The 9,601-nt window shown below is 35.9% G+C and overlaps 1 pseudogene; it reads left to right on the top strand.

Annotated features, from left to right (window-relative positions):
* The first annotated feature begins 6,104 nt into the window (after window positions 1-6,104).
* Window positions 6,105-6,295, top strand: LOC112319273 (translation machinery-associated protein 7-like; annotated as a pseudogene).
* The last annotated feature ends 3,306 nt before the right edge of the window (window positions 6,296-9,601 follow it).

The following is a 9,601-nucleotide window of genomic DNA, read 5'->3' as shown; positions in this document are numbered from 1 at the left end:
ATTGGTGATTTCAGGCATCCACTGGGGTCTTGGAAAGTTTGCCCCTTGGATAAGGGGAGAGTATTGTATTTAGTGCTAGATTTTGGCATTTTTGTGCTTTTCATTGGTGATTCACTGTTTAAAATGATCCTGAGGCACCATGCTGAAGTGTTGTCTTCTGTTCCTACATGCATGAAAGCTGTGAATTGTCTGATGGGGAAAACATATGTGTTAGATATATTTTGTTCAGGCATGAGCTGTATGCTATTGACTGTGAATTCAGAATTAATTAATCTCATATATATGTGTGTGTGTGCTCACATATACACATTAAATAAGGTGTCTTTAAGCAGAGACACATAAAAAGACACATAAAGTGAGGTTATGTATTGATTAATTAATGAAAATGTGACCAGAGGCTTTCAGGAATCTTAACCTATATTTTCCCTTAGAACAATGATTCAGTATTTGCTAATTCAGTGTTTGTGGCAAATTCATATGACATAACTACTGTGAATAATGACAAACACCTGTATAGAAAAACCCTCAGGGATCTTATTAAATACCATATTTAAAAGTAGAATATAAAATATTTAACTGAAGATTACAACAAAAATATACTAAATTTAAAAATGATCTTAACACATTTTGATAGTATGTTCCTTTCTTCCTTCCTCCCTTCCTTCCTCCCTCACTCCCTCCCTCCCTCACCCCCTCCCTCCATTCCTTCCTTCCTTCCTTCCTCCCTTCCTTCCATTTAAGTTGCCTAGGGACAGAGAATGTCAGATTCTTTCCTACAACCCTAGCTCTGGAATAATGTTTGGCACATCCATATAAGGAACCTGGTAATGGTTAGTATTGCCTTTTGTTGGAGTTCTTGCATGCTTCTATTTTATTTCTTTCATAAATACCGATCCCAGAATTACATAAAATCTGGTGAGATTTTAAAATTGCACCAAAAGTGGATAGTCAATAGTGACCATAGGTGAACCTTATGAGAACAACAGGAAAAAGAGTAATTAACAATATAGATGAATTAAATAAACACATATTCTGTAAGTTAACACACACAATAAAAAATTAATAGATATAGAATAGACAAAGCAGGAACTAGAAATGCATATGTCTGAAAAAGGCTAAATTTATTAATATATATAAAGCTCATATAAATAAGTGAGAAACTACAATCTCAATAAACAAATGGAAAAAGGTAGACTATTTTCACAAAGGTATAATTAAAACTCTGTTAGAGCTAATCAACACATTTAATAAAGTACTGGGATACAAAATCAACACACAAAAATCAGTTGAGTTTCTATGTACTAATATGAACTATCAGAAATACAAATTAAGAAAATAATCTCATTTAAAACTTCAAAAACAATAAAATAATGAGGAATACATTTAAGAGAAAGATCTAAACACTGAAAACTATAAGATAGATATTGATAAAAGAAATTGAAGAAGACAGAAATAAATGAAAAGATATTCAATTTTAATGGATTAGAAGAATTGTTAAAATATTGTTAATTTTAAATATTGATGAATTGTTAATATAGTTAAAATATTAACACCCAAAACAATAAAACAATATAAAACAATAGATACCACCCAAAACAATGAAAAATTCAGTGCAATTCATATCAAAATTCCAATGCCATTTTTCACAGCAATGGAAAATTTTTTAAAAGTTATGGAACCATAGAAGACCCTGAATAACCATAGCAATCTTGAGAAAGAAGAATAAAGCTGGAGGGATCATACTTCTTGATTTCAAATTATACTACAAAGCTACAGTAACCAAACAGTATGTCATTGGCATAAAAACAGGCACATAGAACAATGAAACAGAATTAAAAAGGCAGATATAAACCCAAAGTTATATGGTGAATTTATCTGTAACAAAGGGGCCAAGAATACACAACACTTGATGGATAGTCTTATCAATAAATTGTGTTGGAAAAACTGGACAGCCACATAGAGAAGAATGAAACTGGACCCCTTTTTAGACCATATACAGAAATCAACTCAAAATGGATTAAAGACTTGGACATAAGATCTGAAACGACTATCCACCTGGCTCATGATATATTCCATGAACACAGTTTGCCCACCAACCTCAAAAGAGATCAAGCTGTTCCCTACCTGAAGCCTTTACTCATGTTCTTCCATTCATGTTGAACACATTTTCTCTGCTTTCACTTGCTAGCTTGTACATATCCATCAGACCTCACCCAAAAGCCCACTCTTCAGAGAGACTTTCCCTATAATCCTTATTTAAGTAGGTCCCATTTTATTCCCCATTATAAGACCCTGCCTATTATTTTTCACATATCACATATCTACATATCACATTATGGTTTGTCCCTCCTTATTTAATTTTGCTTCAATAGAATGTAAGTTCCCTGAGAAAAAAAGATTTTCTGTCCTACTTAATCCTTCATATTCTCACTAGAAGGTGCTCTCCCAGTGGGGTCCGGCATCAAATGTAGTCAGAGAGGCAGGCAGAGCCAGAGCACAAAGTCATCTGGGGGAGGGCAAGAATGTTTTTAACTGAAAGGGAACAGAAGTCACCTAGTTCAAGTTGCATTCAAACAAAGAGGACAAGATGCAATACTTCCACTGACGAATGTCAAATATAGGCCTTGAAAACACATAAACACCATGGTCACATTGTGAGCTATTTGAAAAACAAATGATTTTTTAATTGATAGAAAACTCATGATGTTATTGACAAATTAGGGAAAAATACCAAGTTGTATCAGGTCAATTAATTGGTGGAGTTATAGGAGCAAATATTGAAAACCAAGGTCTTAGTTGACCATTACCTCATGGACCACAAAGTATCATCTCATCAACAAGTAATGAAGCTCACTTCACTGAGACTGCCATTGCCATTTCAATAGTGGCTGAAAGCAAGTGCAGATTTCCACTTTTTATCCTCATGGAATTTTATTTGTTGATTTTTTCCTCAAATATTATATATTACTTCAATTTTAAAGAACAAGTTACTGAGATATTTAAAAACAATGATCCTGATAGGCAAGTGCCTTATGAATTAGAGAAAGTTATAAATGTTAAAGCAATTTTCATTTTCATAATTACAGTAAAGTAGATTTCCAAGATTAATTTACAGACATAAATAAAGATATTAATTATGAATTTAAATTCTAGCTCTGCAGTGGCATTTTATTTCACATTCTAAAAATTCCCTCCTGTGTTTGGGCCAAAATCAGAGATAAAAATTGCCCAACAAAATCAATATAAAGGAACAACTAAGAAGAGACTAAGCAAAGCAATATTAGAGGGTGACTTTGGCTGTTAAAGAACTGTCTGGATTTATAAAGTTAAAAGCAAATAATCTAATATAACTCCAAATGCAATCATGTACTAAAGGAAGAAGTTTGAAAGATGTGGTAGGGAGGAGAGGAAAGACATGGTAAGTAACTTATAAATATTTTCCATGTTAACCCACAGAAAGAAATTTATTTTACATTGTAGTCCATACATATACAAAGTTTATATATAATATATAGTACATAAATTATAGGTATAATGATATAAGTACAAATAATGTAGGTATTTGTGCTTTAGTAAGTGTGAAGTACTCTAATATATTTTTCTTATCTGCTCCATTTGGATCAAGGGCATTTCATTTCATTTAAAATAAAGCTTATTTTGAACAATTAAATTGATCTTATATCATAACTAGTGGGTCACTAATCCAGAATTTGAAAAATTCTGCAGGAAAAAATTATCCAGGACTTGACTATGTCACAGTGTTTCAGAGAATATAAAGGACTGAAAAGTGTATAAAAAAGACAAGCTGGTGACTGTATATAATAAAGGAGCTTCGGTGACTCTTTCCCAAGAATACCAGGACACATTTGTGGAGTGCTCCTTGTCTAGAGGTCCAGGAGCCCACAGGTAGGAAGAACTGGACAGACAGCATTGGAGGCTCGGTCAGTTGCTTTCCAGGGAAATCTAAGCTAAGATAGAAATGGGTGGAGGAAAAAAATTGAAAGTCTTGACTAAAGAGCAAAGGAAAGATGAATGCCTGATTAAGGAAGAACTGAAGGAATTTATGTTGTGTCCTTAGATTTTGTGTCTGAGGTGGAGTCTGAGAAAAGAGGATATATATAACCAGTGGGAAGTAAATTTATTCTAAGGAAAGTGAATAGAACATCAATGATTAGCCGTGGATGATATGAAAAGATTTCCTAACTGTGGTTTTTTAGGAGTTCTTCATATCTAAATTTAGTCTACCTACCTAATGTTTGACATATTGTCTTATAGTAACTTCTGCTTATTAAGCCACTTTATGCAATTTTGTCACAAGACTACTTATTGAGTGAAATGCTGCAAAAGTAGATTACTTTCCATCAAACAATATTCCACCAAAATAGTTAAAATGAGTTATTTGAGATAACAGAAGATTTACCTATTTTTTTGCTATATTAGGGCTCTTGTAGGGGCATTTTTTGTGATTATGTTTGTGTGGGTCCTATTTTTCTGCCAGAGCTAAGGTGATCTTGGAGATGTGACTGTCATGTTGTTTCTTACAGGGAGAAGGGCAGTCAGGTGCCTGATGTGGTGGAAAGAACATGAATTCCCTTGAGGCGTATTTGATCTTGAGGATACCCTTGGACTATGAGGGAATACATATTGAGAGGATGCCACTGACTATACTGGAACTTCTACAGTTTAGGAAGACAGGTATTGCAGATGTCCTCTATGCTGGTCATCTATAAGATGACCTAAAATAGAGGTCAGCAAACTTATTCTGAAAAAGGCCAGATAGAAAGTACTTTTGCTGCATGGCCCATATAGTTTCCACTTCAACTTCTCACTCTTCTGTCAAAAGAAACAATTGGTTAAAGACATAGGTACAGCTGTATTCCAAAAATATTTTATTTATCATAACAGGTAGTGGGGTGGTTTGGTCTGTGGGATGTAGTTTACTCACCCTTGCCTGGAGAGATATTTGAGTGTAGGCAGATATAAAATATTTTGTAGAAAACTGTTTTTTTATTGCTGAGGAGGGATCATATTTGGTATTAAAGTATTCTTATTTAGCCCTACAAAGAGGTAGAAGCTGAAAAGAGAGAAGCAAGTAGATTTACAGGTGAGTTCACTTCATGAAGAGTTTTACATTTAACTCATCAGGCATTGCATACTGCTGGCTCAAAATAATAATGCCAGAAAACTGTCTTTGATGTGGCTTGAGAGAATATTCATAACCTCGTTTCCCTCTTTGGCACAATTCCATTTGTCCTCTAGGCCAAAGAAATACTTCCCATAGCCATTAGGTCCCCTGGTGGATTCTCCGCCTTTCAGTTTTCCAGAACCCTCTATTATTTATTATGCCTTAACAAATTAAATATTTGGAGGATAAAACTTCAGGTTGCATAATTCAAGTGAAGCTGAAGGAACAAAGCTAAATGGACACAGCTAAAACTGGCTCCTGGCCCTCCTGCCAGGCATCTTTCCATGGTACCTTACACCTTCTCCCTTAAAACTTCATTATTTCCCATGAAAAATCAAATAACCACAAATATGCTACAGTCCAACCTGTGCAAATATATAGAGCTTAATTTTACTCTTATCTTTGAAATGTTCAAGGTAGCCAGAGTCACTACGGAGAAAATAGATTTTCTAAAGCTAGTCTCCCCCTTCCTCAGATACCTGGGGAATGTGGTCCCTTAGAAAATCTCTCAGTTTCCACTTTAGTCATAGCACAGATTCTAATAACAGCTAAGAGAATTCTCTCCACCCCAATGTTCGAAGAGCAAAAATATACCTCAGTATAATATAGAAATAATCCCAGGCACAGATGTGTAAAATTGTGTATAATTTCTAGGCTTTCCTGTATATTTTAGTTGGACTTTTTCACTGGGAAAAATGCACAGGTAGAGCAGATTCATGAGCATGTGTCATATGAGAGAAGAAATTTAGTACAGTGGCTCAGAGAACAGGGTCTGAAGCATGCTGCTTGCTGAGTGCCTCCATACCCTCATCCACAAAATGGGTTAATAATATCTCAGGGGATTGTTGTGAGGATTATATGCAAAATATGTGAATAGGAGCTTCCAGTGGCAGGGTCTGGGGAAGGGGTGGCAGGTGCCATGTCTGGCGGCAAAGGCAACGAGAAGAAGCCCTTGAAACAGACCAAGAAACAGGCCAAGGAGATGGATGAGATAAGTCATTTAAGCAGAAGCAAAAGGGGGAGCAGAAGAAACTCAAGGAGCTAAAAGTGAAGGATGTGGGGAAGGCCACCTTGACCACAGGTGGAATTAAGGAATCTGGCAAAAACTGAGCTCTTCCTTGTGCCTGGAGCAATGATGATCCTTAATTCCATTCCTGTTTTAACATCTGGATTCCCTGTCATAACATCTCTTGCCACCTATAGCTAGAATGAAGTGTTGGAGCTTGTTGTACATTTAAGAATAAACTTTTGTGATGATGATGATGATGATGATGATGATGATGATGATGGTACATCTCTTTCAGTCTTCTCACTCTGCTATTTCAACGTTAGCTGTGAGGTCAGAGTAAACCCAGCCAAGAATCCCATCGAAGGGTGTTCTTCAGTCTTTGTTCTATCCTGAATTCTGTGCTGCCTGGAATTAAATCAACTCATTTGAAAATAAAATAAAATAAAAAATCAAATAAAACAATAAAATACTTGGAACAGTGTCTTACACATTATCTTCATTCAACAAATATTTAAAAAACCAAGTGTGGGATATGTATAAATGAAAAGAGAGAGGAATAAGAAACACATATTCTCCTCATGTAGATTATGCTTATTTCCCCTGTGGATTCATTAAAATTAAAAAATTCCAACTATCACTTACCTCCTCCCTGCCTTGATTTTTACTCTTCCATCGGTGTAGGAGGAAGAACCTTTGACTTGAATGAACTTCAGATCATTTGAGAAAGGCAGTGCCTATTACACTGTTTTAGGAGCTTCAGCATGTGAGTTATGACTATGAATCGCTTCTTATATAATGAAATACAAAGTGGCTTTGTCCACTGAGCCTGTCCTGCTCTCCGAGTCTCAGTTTTCTCAAATATAAACTGAGTTTTATAATATACACCTTGAGGAACTGTAGTATATATTAGTGCCAAACACAGTGGTAAGTTCTAGTAAAGCTTAGTCCATTAGGGATATATTATTTTATTATATGACATTCTCCAGTAATCTGCTTTTCATGCAAATTTTAAAGAAAGGAATTGTGGATTAAGAGATTATGATCAGAAGCCTGAATTTTGGATCCATCTCTGCCAAGAACAGTGAGGGAATTCACTGTTCTTGGCAATTCACCTCCCTTTTCTGTACATTTCTTTTCTCTTTGAGAAGATGATGAAGTTGTTTTAACACTATTACCTCAAGTGAGGTTTGCAGAGGTCTGATACAGATTAAGAGAGAGAAACTAGGCTTTTATTGTTTTGTTACTCACAGTTCCCAGGGGAAACACAGGGCCTTCAGGAGAAGTATGGGAGTGGTTAGGAGGCGGAGAAAGAGGGGAACTGTGCGCAAACACCTTTTATTGTGCTTTCTGTGAGGAAGGATACACAGGTTTAGGTCTGGCTAATCTGAATAATTTCAGTGGGCTCTGACCACAGGCTGTCTCTGGTTTTCTGGTACCTGGCCCTGGGGTGATTAGGGTGGTTGTGTAATGGCCCAGAGTGTGAGAGTCCCATAGGAAAAATTGTTGGGGGTGTGGACTTAATAATCAGTTGCTTAAGAAAGGGGATTAAATGGTCTCTAACCAGGTCTTGAAAACTGGTTCAAGACAGCACAAAAACACCTGTATCACAGATGTTAAAAGTCAACTTAATATCTTTCCAAGTTCAACCTCTGATTTGGGGGCAACGAGTTTCCTTGCTTTGTAATTCTTGGGCAATAACTGACATGTCACACAATTGTAAGCAGGGAATCCATGTTCTTCGCTTGGATGCATCAGCCAGGTACCCGTGCTTCCACTTCCAGACTTGTTGACAGGAACACTGAGGGTCCTTTCCTCTGAGAAAACATCCACTCAGGAGCATCTGGCCTAGAGACAACAGGTATTTCCAGTTCACAATGAGGTCCAGTTTCTCATCTTGTTCTGTGTCCTATGGGATTTTTTTCCAGGTAGACTTTCCACTGACTTCTAAGTAAGAATAGAAACTAGACTCAAAAACTCAAAGGACTTTATATACTGATTATAAACTAATTGATATGTCCGCTCTTTCCTGAAACTGTGGTTGCCTTTAGAGTGGAAGGTAGCAAGTAAGCAGCGCACAGCATCACAAAATAGCATCCTGGCTCACAAAATGAAGACGGCCTGACCCAATTCAAAGGTCAATAGGATGCAATTAATAGCAAATTCAATTTAGCCTGGAGTGAAAGCATATAGTTTTAGAAACAGCAGTAACTCAAGATATTTGGCCAATTTACACTGGATCTTAGTATTTTGCTAGCGTATTGTCTGCAATTTGATAAAGAGTTTGAAATATGTAACCTTGATATTTTAATGTTTTAAGTTGTAAAAATTGTCTTAATATGATATAAGAGAGTAATATTAAAACAGAACAAAGACAAAGCTCTTTTGGAACTTTCTAATTGCAGTAAATATGGGCTCCAAAACAGATTATCCTTATACTCAGGACCAGTCACACACCAACTTCCTTGCTTTACTTTTTCTGTAGTATCCTTTTTTACTTGGCTTACCAATAAACCTTTATTAAAATTCTAGGTTTAAAAAACAGCTTTATTGAGATATCTTTGGCACAAAAATCATGTACATTTAAGGTATAAAATTTAGTATAGGTATGCATTATGAAAAGATTTTTAAAGTCATAACATATTAATAGCATATGAATTTCTTGTACATAGTTGCCAGTGTGTGTGTGCATGTGTACATGGTCACATTTAAGTTCTACTCTCATTCCAAATTTCAAGTATGCAGTAACGCATTGTTAATTCTCCTCATCAGGTAGTATATTACATATCTGTAAGGTATGCATCTTGTATAACTAAACCTTTTTAATCCTTGACCATCATCACCCAGTTTCCTCTCAATCCCACCCACTGGCAACCACCATTCTCCTCTCTCCTTCTGTGAGTTTAGATATTTTAGATTCCACCAGCATGATCATGCAGTATTTCTCTTTCAGTGTCTGGCATGTTCCACATGGAATAATATCCTTCAGCTCCATCCCTGTGGCAGCAAATGGCAGGATTTCCTTCCTTTTTAAGGCTGGATAATATTTCATTGTGTGTATATATATGTATATATGTATGTATTTTTTAATTTTTTTATTCTTGTTTATTCTATTACATTTGTCCCAAATCCTCCCCCCTTTGTCCTCCTTCTTCCTGCCCCAAACCCTGCTCCCATAGCATTTGGTATTTAAGACAGCACAAAAACACCTGTATCATAGATGTTAAAAAGTCAACTTAATATCTTTCCAAGTTCAACCTCTGACTTGGGGGCAACAAGTTTCCTTGCTTCGTAATTCTTGGGCAATAACTGACATGTCACACAATTGTAAGCAGGGAATCCATGTTCTTCGCTTGGATTTGGTATTGCATTTTCTTTATCTATTTATTCACAGACAGACACTTAGGTTA

Source organism: Desmodus rotundus, chromosome 11 (assembly GCF_022682495.2).
Source record: "Desmodus rotundus isolate HL8 chromosome 11, HLdesRot8A.1, whole genome shotgun sequence".
Taxonomy (NCBI): domain Eukaryota; kingdom Metazoa; phylum Chordata; class Mammalia; order Chiroptera; family Phyllostomidae; genus Desmodus; species Desmodus rotundus.
Note: the sequence above shows the minus strand (reverse complement) of the source record. Positions and strands in the feature narration are given on the sequence as shown.